The following is a 12,125-nucleotide window of genomic DNA, read 5'->3' on the forward strand; positions in this document are numbered from 1 at the left end:
AGCTGGACTCTTAAGCTCTTCCTATTCCTAGCCTTAAAAGAGTGCTATTCAAGATATCATTGCTATCCCCTAATTTTAATAATGGTGTTAACTTTTATCATTTAACTTTTAGTTTTCCGAGAGCCTCTCTGGCACATCTATGTCTCCTCTCCATTCTTATCTTCTTTCTTTAGATCTATGGTAATATACATATTGATCCTGTGGTCCTACAGGTTCCAAAGTGTCTTCTGAATCATCAATAAAAACTGCTGTTCAAAAATAGCTTTCTGAGTTTGTTTATTTGAATGGACTATAATTCTTAGAGCACTGGCAATCCATCTCTCCCAAATGAGAACCATATATTACCAGGAATATTCCTTTAATGAAAACAATACACTCATGAACCATAAAAATGACAGCTTATGTTGTAATTATAGAATATATGTGATGCCAAGATTCAGTCATCTATTTTGTTATATAGTCATATCATCTCTGGTATCTGTTGACAATTAAGTAATTACAATCTTATGGAAACAGGTACTTTAAGAAAGATTTGTGGGCTTTTGAAACAGAGACTCTGTCCTGCTCACCTTTCTGTGCCTGGAAATAGCTCGCCATAGGCACTCAGTAAGGAAGAAGGAAAGAATCTCAGTCCTGCCAATACAAAGATTTATCCATTTAATGACAAACCCACAGCCAACGGTGAAAAACGGAAAGCCTTCCCAATAAATTCTAAAAAAAGACCAAGATGCTCACTCTCATCACTTCTATTCAGCATAGTATTGGAAGTCTTAACCACCACAGCAGTCACACAAGAGAAGCAAATAAAAGGTATCAAAATTTGGAGGGAGGAGCCAAGATGGCGGAGGAGTAGGACGGGGAGACCACTTTCTCTCCTACAAATTCATCAAAAGAATAACTGAACGCAGAGCAAACTTCACAAAACAACTTCTGATCGCTAGCTGAGGTCATCAGGCGCCCAGAAAAGCAGCCCATTGTCTTCAAAAGGAGGTAGGATAAAATATAAAGATAAAAAGTGAGACAAAAGAGCTAAGGACGGAGATATGTCCCGGGAAGTCTTAGGCGGCATTGCTTGGGGTAGGGTCCGGGCCTGAGTGCCCTGAGGACAATCGGAGGGAGCTTCTGTGAGTTGCCAACTTGAACTGTGGGAGACCAAAAGAGAGAGAGTAAATTAACCGGCCCGAACACACTGCCGGCCATTCGCAGAACAAAGAGACCGACAAAATCCAGAGAAGAGCTCGCAGGCTGCGGACCGGCCCAGCCCCGCCGGAGGCAGGAGGCAGGAGGCAGGGGGGAGGGGAAGGTCGCGGCGAGACACAGGGCGCAGGCACCCGACCGGCGCCGGCGGGGACTGGGGCTGGGGACGCGGAGGGCAGAAGGCGCGCGCACCCGACTGGCGCCAGCAGAAACTGAGACTGGGTCCGCGGAAGGGAGGGGGCGCGCCACACCTGGGGAGAGTGCGCCCACCGAGCCCCTGGCTGCCTGGACCGCTCTAACGGGGAAGGCACTGAGAGCAGGCGCAGCTTTTCGTTCCGCGCTTTTGTGGAACACCCGAGGGCTGGAACCGCGCACAGCGTGGGGCACGCTCCATAGAGAACAGCCGGGAGCCTGAGCAGCGCAGACGGAGAAAGCAGCGTCAGCCCCTCCCGGCAGCGCCAGCCGGTCCCCGCGGCGCCAGCCCGTCCCCGCAGCGCCAGCCCCTCCCCGCAGAGCGACGGAACTAGCTACCTGAATAAGAGTCCACCTCCGCTCGCCTGTGTCAGGGCGGAAATGAGGCTCTGAAGAGACCGGCAAACAGAAGCCAAATAAACAAAGGGAACCGCTTCAGAAGGGACTGGTGCAACAGATTAAAATCCCTCTAGAAAACACCGACTACACCGGAAGGGGCCTGTAGATATCGAGAAGCGTAAGCTGGAACGAGGAGCTATCTGAAACTGAGCCAAACCCACACTGACCGCAACAGCTCCAGAGAAACTTCTAGATATAAATTTACTTTTTTCTTTTTTTTTTTTAATTTTTTCTTTTTTATTTTTTCTCTTTTATTTTCCTTTAAAATCCCCTATTACTCCCCCATTACTCCTTAACTTTCATTTCCATAGATTTTTACGATTTTTTTAATTAGGGGAAAAAAAAATTTTTTTTTCTTTCTTTTTTTTTTTCCTTCTTTTTCTTTCTTTTTTTTTTCTCTTCTTTTTTTCCTTTCCTTTTTCTCTATTTTTCTTTTTCTCTTATTTCTTTTAAAGTCCTCTAGTACTCCTCTACTACTCCTTAATTTTCACTTTCAATACACTATAACCTTACAAAACAAAAAAAAAAGAAGAGAAGCCCTATTTTTAAACCGAAGATTATTCTCTCCCAATCTTGACTCTCTGTTTTCTACCTCAGAACACCTCTATTTCCTCCTTTCCCCTTCTCTTCCCAATCCAATTCTGTGAATCTGTGTAGGTGATTGGGCTATGGAGAACACTCTGGGAACAGACAGCTGCGTAGATCTGTCTCTCTCCTCTTGAGTCCCCCTTTTTTTCTCCTCCTGCTCATCTCTATCTCCCTCCTCCCTCTCCTCTTCTTCATGTAACTCTGTGAACCTCTCTGGGTGTCCCTAATGGGGGAGAATCTTTTAGCCATTAACCTAGAAGTTTTCTTATCAGGGCTGTATAGTTGGAGAAGTACTGAGAATACAGGAAGAATAAAACTGAAATCCAGAGGCAGGAGACTTAAGCCCAAAACCTGAGAACACCAGAAAACTCCTGACTACATGGAACTTTAAGTAATAAGTGACTGTCCAAAAGCCTTCATACCTACACTGAAACCAACCACCACCCAAGAGCCAATAAGTTTTAGAGCAAGACATACCACGCAAATTCTCCAGCAACGCAGGACATAGCCCTGAACATCAACATACAGGCTGCCCAAGGTCACACCTAACACATAGACCCATCTCAAAACTCATTACTGGGCACTCCATTGCTCTCCAAAGAGAAGAAATCAAGTTCCACGCACCAGAACACTGACGCAAGCTTCCCTAACCAGGAAACCTTGACAAGCCAATCGTCTAACCCCACCCACTGGGTAAATCCTCCACAATAAAAAGGAACCACAGACCTCCAGAATACAGACAGCCCACTCCAGATACAGCAATCTAAACAAGATGAAAAGGCAAAAAAATACCCAACAGGTAAAGGAACATGAAAAATGCCCGCCAAGTCAAACAAAAGAGGAGGAGATAGGGAATCTACCTGAAAAAGAATTTAGAATAATGATAATAAAAATGATCCAAAATCTTGAAAACAAAATGGAGTTACAGATAAACAGCCTGGAGACAAAGATTGAAAAGATGCAAGAAATGTTTAATAAAGACCTAGAAGAAATAAAAAAGAGTCAATTAAAAATGAATAATGCAATGAATGAGATCAAAAACACTTTGGAGGGAACCAAGAGTAGAATAATGGAGGCAGAAGATAGGATAAGTGAGGTAGAAGATAAAATGGTGGAAATAAATGAAGCAGAGAGGAAAAAAGAAAAAAGGATCAAAAGAAATGAGGACAACCTCAGGGACCTCTGGGACACTGTGAAACACCCCAACATTCGAATCATAGGAGTTCCAGAAGAAGAAGACAAAAAGAAAGGCCATGACAAAATACTCGAGGAGATAATAGCTGAAAACTTCCCTAAAATGGGGAAGGAAATAGCCACCCAAGTCCAAGAAACCCAGAGAGTCCCAAACAGGATAAACCCAAGGCAAAACACCCCAAGACACATATTAATCAAATTAACAAAGATCAAACACAAAGAACAAATATTAAAAGCAGCAAGGGAAAAACAACAAATAACACACAAAGGGATTCCCATAAGGATAACAGCTGATCTATCAATAGAAACCCTCCAGGCCAGAAGGGAATGGCAGGACGTACTGAATGTAATGAAAGAGAATAACCTACAACCTAGATTACTGTACCCAGCAAGGATCTCATTCAGATGTGAAGGAGAATTCAAAAGCTTTACAGATAAGCAAAAGCTGAGAGAATTCAGCACCACCAAACCAGCTCTTCAACAAATGCTAAAGGATCTTCTCTAGACAGGAAATGCAGAAAGGTTGTATAAACGTGAACCCAAAACAACAAAGTAAATGGCAACGGGACCACACCTATCAATAATTACCCTAAATGTAAATGGGTTGAATGCCCCAACCAAAAGACAAAGATTGGCTGAATGGATACAAAAACAAGACCCCTATATATGCTGTCTACAAGAGACCCACCTCAAAACAAGAGACACATACAGACTAAAAGTGAAGGGCTGGAAAAAAATATTTCATGCAAACGGAGACCAAAAGAAAGCAGGAGTCGCAATACTCATATCAGATAAAATAGACTTTCAAATAAAGGATGTGAAAAGAGACAAAGAAGGACACTACATAATGATCAAAGGATCAATCCAAGAAGAAGATCTAACAATTATAAATATATATGCACCCAACATAGGAGCACCGCAATATGTACGGCAAACGCTAACGAGTATGAAAGAGGAAATTAATAGTAACACAATAATAGTGGGAGACTTTAATACCCCACTCACAACTATGGATAGATCAACTAAACAGAAAATTAACAAGGAAACACAAACTTTAAATGACACAATGGACCAGCTAGACCTAATTGATATCTATAGGACATTTCACCCCAAAACAATCAACTTCACCTTTTTCTCAAGTGCACACGGAACTTTCTCCAGAATAGATCACATCCTGGGCCATAAATCTGGTCTTGGAAAATTCAAAAAAACTGAAATCATTCCAGTCATCTTTTCTGACCACAGTGCAGTAAGTTTAGATCTCAATTACAGGGAAAAAATTGTTAAAACTTCAAACATATGGAGGCTAAATAACACACTTTTGAATAACCAACAAATCATAGAAGAAATCAAAAAAGAAATCAAAATATGTATAGAAATGAATGAAAATGAAAACACAACAACCCAAAACCAATGGGACACTGTAAAAGCAGTGCTAAGGGGAAGGTTCATAGCATTACAAGCTTACATCAAGAAACAAGAAAAAAACCAGGTTATAGTGTATTGAAAATGAAAATTAAGGAGTAGTAAAGGAGTACTAGAGGACTTTAAAAGAAATAAGAGAAAAAGAAAAATAGAAAATAGAAGAGAAAAAGGAAAGAAAAAAAAGAAGAAAAAAGAAAAAAAAAGAAAGAAAAAAAAATTTTTTTTTCCTAATTAAAAAAATCGTAAAAATCTATAGAAATGAAAGTTAAGGAGTAATGGGGGAGTAATAGTGGATTTTAAAGGAAAATAAAAGGGAAAAATTAAAACAGAAAAATTAAAAAAAACAAAAAAAAAAGAGCAAAAAGTAAAATTATATCTAGGAGGAGCTGTTGCGGTCAGTGTGGGTTCGGCTCAGTTTCAGATAGCTCCTCGTTCCAGCTTACGCTTCTCGATATCTACAGGCCTCTTCCGGTGTAGTCAGTGTTTTCTAGAGGGATTTTAATCTGTTGCACCAGTCCCTTCTGAAGCGGTTCCCTTTGTTTATTTGGCTTCTGTTTGCAGTCTCTTCAGAGCCTCATTTCCGCCCTGACACAGGCGGGCGGAGGTGGACTCTTATTCAGGTAGCTAGTTCTGTCGCTCTGCGGGGCGGGGCTGTCGCTGTGGGGACGGGCTTGCGCCGCGGGGACGGGCTGGCACTGCCGGGAGGGGCTGACGCTGCTTTCTCCGTCTGCGCTGCTCAGGCTCCCGGCTGTTCTATATGGAGCGCGCCCCGTGCTGCGCGAGGTTCCAGACCTCGGGTGTTCCACAAAAACGTGGAACGAAAAGCTGCGCCTGCTCTCAGTGCCTTCCCCGTCAGAGCGGTCCAGGCAGCCAGGGGCTTGGTGGGTGCACTCTCCCCAGGTGTGGCACGCCCACTCCCTTCCACGGACCCAGTTTCAGTTTTCGCTGGCGCCAGTCGGGTGCGCGCGCCTTCTGCCCTCCGGGTCCCCAGCCCCAGTCCCCGCCCGCGCCGGTCGGGTGCCTGCGCCCTGCGTCTCGCCGCGACCTTCCCCTCCCCCCTGCCTCCTGCCTCCGGCGGGGCTGGGCCGGTCCACAGCCTGCGAGCCCTTCTCTGGATTTTCTCGGTCCCTTTGTTCTGCAAACGGCTGGCAGTGTGTTCAGGCCGGTTAATTTTCTCTCTCTCCTTTGGTCTCCCACAGTTCAAGTTGGCAACTCACAGAAGCTCCCTCCGATTGTCCTCAGGGCACTCAGGCCCGGACCCTACCCCAAGCAATGCCGCCTAAGACTTCCCGGGACAGATCTCCGTCCTTAGCTCTTTTGTCTCACTTTTTATCTTTTATATTTTGTCCTACCTCCTTTTGAAGACAATGGGCTGCTTTTCTGGGCGCCTGATGACCTCAGCTAGCGATCAGAAGTTGTTTTGCGAAGTTTGCTCTGCGTTCAGTTATTCTTTTGATGAATTTGTAGGAGAGAAAGTGGTCTCCCCGTCCTACTCCTCTGCCATCTTGGCTCCTCCCCCCTGGGCTCCTTATAATTTAAATCAATGTCTAGAATCATGAAATCTTGGTTGGAAGGTCGTCATGGAACTTTGATCTCAGAGTCGTTCAATGCCCAAATCTCCTCTAGGCTGTCCCAGGGGAGTGGCCATCCAGCCTTCACCTGAGCACCCAGGGCAAATGAGATGGTTCTAAGTAGCCCACCTATTTCAGACTCTCATTATTGTATAAGTTCCTCTCTGTAAGGAGCTGACATGTGCCTTCCTGAAACTACCACTTGACGATTCTCTGTTCCCCGCAGTCATACAAAGAAATCAAATTCATCTTACACAGAGGTAGGTCATTGTCCCCCTGGCTTTTTCCTTTAAGCTAAATAACCATATCCCTGAGAGCATCCCACTTCAATGTATAAAAATCCTTTTTGAGTTAATTAACATATCTATCACATACATATTTACTTTTTTGGTTAGAACATTTAAATTCTACTCTATTATATAATAAAATACAGTGTTTTCGGCTACTGTCTCCATGTTTTACATTAGATCCTCAGACCTTATTCATCTTATAACTAAAAGTTTGTACACTTTCATCAACCTCTTCCTGTTTCCCCTGACCCTACTCTGTTTTTATGAGCTTAATTTTTTTTTTTTTTTTACTTTCCACACATAAGTGATACCAAGCCATATTTGCCTTTGTCTGGCCTATCTTTCACCATACACAAAAAACAAAATGGATTAAAGACATGACTATAAGACCTGAAACTATAAAATCCTTAGAACGAAACATAGAGGGTAAGCTCATTGACATTGGTCTTGACATTGAGTTTCTGGATCTGACACCAAAGCAAAGGCAGCAAAAGCAAAACAAACATGTGAAACTGTATCCGACTGAATGGCTTCTGCTCAGCAAAAGAAATCAACAGCAAAATTAAAAGACAACTTAAGGAACAGAAGAAAATATCTGCCAACTACACATCTGATAAGAGATTAAGGAATTTATATAATTCAGTGGGTTTTCCAGGTGGTGTCAATGGTAAATAATCTTCCTGCCAATGCAGGAGACATACGGGATGCAGGTTCAATCCCTGGGTCCAGGAAAATCCCCTGAAGGAGGAAATGGATACCTACTCCAGTATTCTTGACTGGAGAATTCCATGGACAGAGGACGCTGGTGGGCTACAGTCCATGGGGGTGCAAAGCATCCGACACGACTGAAGTGAATTGGCATTATCATCATCATCATATAACTCAAAAGCAAAAACAAACAAACAAACCCAAATAACAATTGAAAAATGGACAAAGGACCTGAATAGACATTTTCCCATAGAACACATACAAATGACCAACAGGGACATGAAAAGGTGCTCATCATCACTATTTATCAGGGAAATGAAAAACTACAATGAAATCTCACACCCATTAGAATGACTATTATCGAAATGACAAACGATAACAAATGCTGATGAGGATGTGGAGGAAAGTAAACCCTTGTACTCTGTTGGTGGGAATGTAAATTGGTCCTGTCACTTTGGAAAACAGTATGGAAGCTCCTTTAAAAATAGAAATCACATATGATCCAGAAACCCCACTTACGAGTGTACTTATCCAGAGGAAACAAAACCATTATCTTGAGAAGATACTGAAGTCAATATTCAATGCAGTGTTATTCATAATAGCCAAGGTATTGAAACAATCTAAGTGTCCATCAATGAATGAATGAATCAAGAAAATATTTTATTACATATTTACAATAAAATAATACAATATAAAAACATAGAAATTCTGCTGTTTGCAACAACATGGATGAGCCTGGATGGTGTTATGCTAAGTGATATAAAAATCCTTTTTAATGTGAGGTACCCCAACCTGAACTTGATATCTATTTTATAGTTTAACCAGCTTAAATGTTTCCTTTTCAACACCACTCTATATCTACTACTCCTTCATTTTATATATTATTCACCTTCTTATATTAATTACCCTCTCCAAGTCTCAATTTCCTTATCTATACAATGAGAACAATCGTATCAATCCTTAGAGAACTGCCATGGGCATTAGCACATAATGTTTAGCAGTAGGAAGTACTCAATATAAGTAAGATCTTAGTACTAGCATTAAAAATTTAGGACAAAAAAGATGCTATTTCCCTTTCTAACAGTGTCCCCAACTTCCAAATATACTGAGTTTGAAGATGGAGAATGAAATCTCAGTAATGGTAATGAAAGATGCTTCTAAGTTAGAAGGCAACACCTTTGATGAGTATATTAGCTAACTAATGATGCATAATAAATTAATAAAAAATTTAATGACTGAAAACAACACACATGTATCATATCAGAGTCGTAGGAGTGTCAGGAATCCAGGTGCAGCTTAGAGGACTGCAACAAACTCACTTGCCCAGTTGCCGGCAGGACTCAGTCTCTGCTGGTTGCTGGACAGACATCATTTCCTTGTCACAGACCTGATCCTCTCCCCTAGGGCGGCTCACAACACGACAGGGGCTTTTCTCAACACAAGTGAGCAGGATGGAAGCCACAGCCTTTTTGCAACCTAACCTCAGAGAAGATAGCCCATCACTTCTTCTGTTTTCTGTCTGTTAGAAATGAAATCATAAGCCCAGCCAGGGCTGGAGGGACTGCCCAAATACGTGAAAAGCATGAGGCAAAGATCACCAGGGGCCATTGTGGAGGCCACCTTCCCCAGTGAGGTCACGCTATCTTATAAAGAAGGGGCTGGAAGAGAGAACAGTGAGCACAGACACACTAGCTTTCTATACCCAGACTCAGAGCTTTGAGTGACGGGGAAGGGAGAGGAGCCACTAAGGCACTAAAGAATGCCAGAGCAGGAAAGGATCTTAGACCTCACCTAAGTTAGCCCCCTCACTTGACACTGGAGAAAACCAAAACCCAGAGGGGAGAAGTAGCCTTACCAAGACTGCATATTAGCTTGTGGTGGGTGTCTGCCCTAAACCCAGGCTGACTCCTGGAAAAGCTCTTGTCATCAGGCTTAACTTTCCATCTCAAATTGGTAAGCAGATATCTTTGGTTGTTTCCCCTCTAACCACTGTTTTTCTATTGTCTTTGTTCTTATTTGGATGAGAAAGTAGAACAAGATTCTGCTTTACAGATAAACCAGGAAAGTTTCATGCCCAGAATGTAAATAAAACACCATTTCCCTAAAACAGCATACCACTTATAAAATTAAAATGCAGAAAATTTGAAAATTAAGCTAGAACCCAGAACATCATTTTTTAAAGTACCCATTTGCACAATAGCAATTTATAAAGGTCTTGCAGTTTGTGAATTGAATGCTTTTCGTCCATGTGAATGCTTTGATTCATGAAATCTTCCAATTTAATTTCATCATCAACCATCTTTTAACCCAGGTGCATGGTTAACTGAGGAGTCAATTAATCAAATAATAGCTGACTGGTCAAAAAGTCACTCTTAGCTGATGAAAAATAACTTTACACTTTTTCCTCTGTGTGTTAACTGCAACACAAAGCATTCATGATACTGCTGGAAGGTGCAGCAAGCTGATAAATCCTAAGAATGGTCCAATGCTACTACTAATACCCATGAAATCTTACTTGCTATAGTTGATGGTGGAGCTGGAGAGAATTGAGAGGACTTGATGTCAGAAGCAGTGTGATGAAATGTGAATCTTCTAATTCCATGACCGTTTTTACTCTGATGCATGACTTTTCTTTTTCTACTGTAATCCTGCCATTATGCTTTTTATTGTAAAGAGAGGGGTGGTTTAACATAGAACAAAATGATCTTACTGTCAGCCAGTGAAGCACATACAACACAGTTTGGTCAGTCTTTACTTCCAGCCCAATGAAGAATTCGTAACCATGTTAAGCCCATGGGTGACATCTCTCATCTGTTCAGTATGTCTCCAAGTACTCTCTCCTTGCTACTGGATCTTGGGTCAGTCTCTTGAGCAGAACCTCCCTGCTAACCTCCCATCAGAAGATTCCTTCATTCCCCCTTCTTCACACCCTCAGTCTCTCTTACTACCCGCAGGTCCTTAGTCCTCTTCACCCTCCTCCCCACACCCCTTTTCCTGCATCAAAGTCCTGCCTTTCCTGTGTTTTACCTTCATTGTGAGGGAAAAGTAATTCTAGGTCTCTCTCTCTGATGCCCCTGAGTGGAAAGAACAGGGAGGGATCAATTCAAATCCTCACTGTAGTAAAGGAGAGACAAAAGCCCTCAGATAAAATATCTGAAAGACAACTAGACTTTTCAGCTATAATGATTAAACCCCAGGCAGCACATCTTCTGCAAAGTATTCTGCTAAGAGTACCCATCTCCTTCCTTGCATTGTGTTATATTCTAAGGGTTCCTCTATCTCCATGGTCTTTATAAGTGACCGTCTCCATTTAGGGAAAAATAAAACTTTATAAGTCTCAAGGCTGTTGAGTCATATTTTGATGAGCTTCACTCAGCACGAGAGGGCCTGTGTTCAGGGAAGTAGGCAGAGTCTGAGTTGCAGGAGCAGAGAAGGAGGGGAAGGACCAGAAGCAGCTCCTCTCTCCCAACCTTTCATCTTTTCAACACCCCTGCCATCGCCTTTATAAAAAAAGAGGAGAAGAAAAAGATTCGAGTCCAGGCTACTCAAAGAGTGAAATGGAATAAAAATATTTCTTCTCACTAAGGATGACATGAATATTAAGTTATTCAAATAACCAGAGCACTGCCTTCTCTCATTCCCAATTTTAAGGAAAATGGCCACTAAGAACAAGAGAAAGATTATACTCATGGCAGAAAATAAACTATATCTCTTTGCACATCTCAGGATAAGGAATAAACTGTGGATGAAAATAGTATTTTATAAAGACAGAGAGGCAGACTCTGGGGGAATGAGGTTTCTCCAAGGAGGATTCTGAAATGGTCTTTAAGGACACATGGAAAATTATTCTGAGACTTTGGACATAAAGAACACAAACTATACTAAGGAGGTATTGTAATTTTTCTTAAACTACATTCAGGGCCATTTCTAGTCAATGTGGTTGATGAAACTGATGTGGGAAATCTCCCTGTTCTTCAAATATTGCATTACAATGGGCTTGCAACCAGGGAAAAGAAATCCTCCAATGTCAGAAATAAAGAATGAACTAGAAGTCAGAGGTGTGAGAAGAAGCTGGATCCAGATACCTGACCAAGTTACCAGGTGAGCCCATAATGTCTTAGGTTGGGATTCTAGGACCCTGAGAAGGGGATTCTGGTCCCAGGTTCCAGGAACACTTGGACATATAACCAAGCTATTGGAATAAAGCTGATGGTCACAGTGTGCATTTCTTACTCAGGACTGCCAAATAGAAATATTCTGACCACTAACTACAGATGATAGGAGGAATCCTCCCATCTGCCCGGGACTCTGTGAGTGGGAAAAGAATCACCGTAAGTATTGGAAGCCAGGTTGGTATCCTACATGATTGAGGGATCTGAATTCATATTCCCTTCAAGGTGTATGCATTCAAGAGCATAAATTAGCATGAAAAATGGTCTGGAACTGGTGACAATCCACTGGGCCTCCAGTGAAACTTTACCACAGAGAGCATCGAACAAGAGGCTATTTCCATGACCCAGATCACACAGGCCCCCACAGAGAACAATGACCGCTGAAGTGA

Source organism: Dama dama, chromosome 12 (genome assembly GCF_033118175.1).
Source record: "Dama dama isolate Ldn47 chromosome 12, ASM3311817v1, whole genome shotgun sequence".
Taxonomy (NCBI): Eukaryota; Metazoa; Chordata; class Mammalia; order Artiodactyla; family Cervidae; genus Dama; species Dama dama.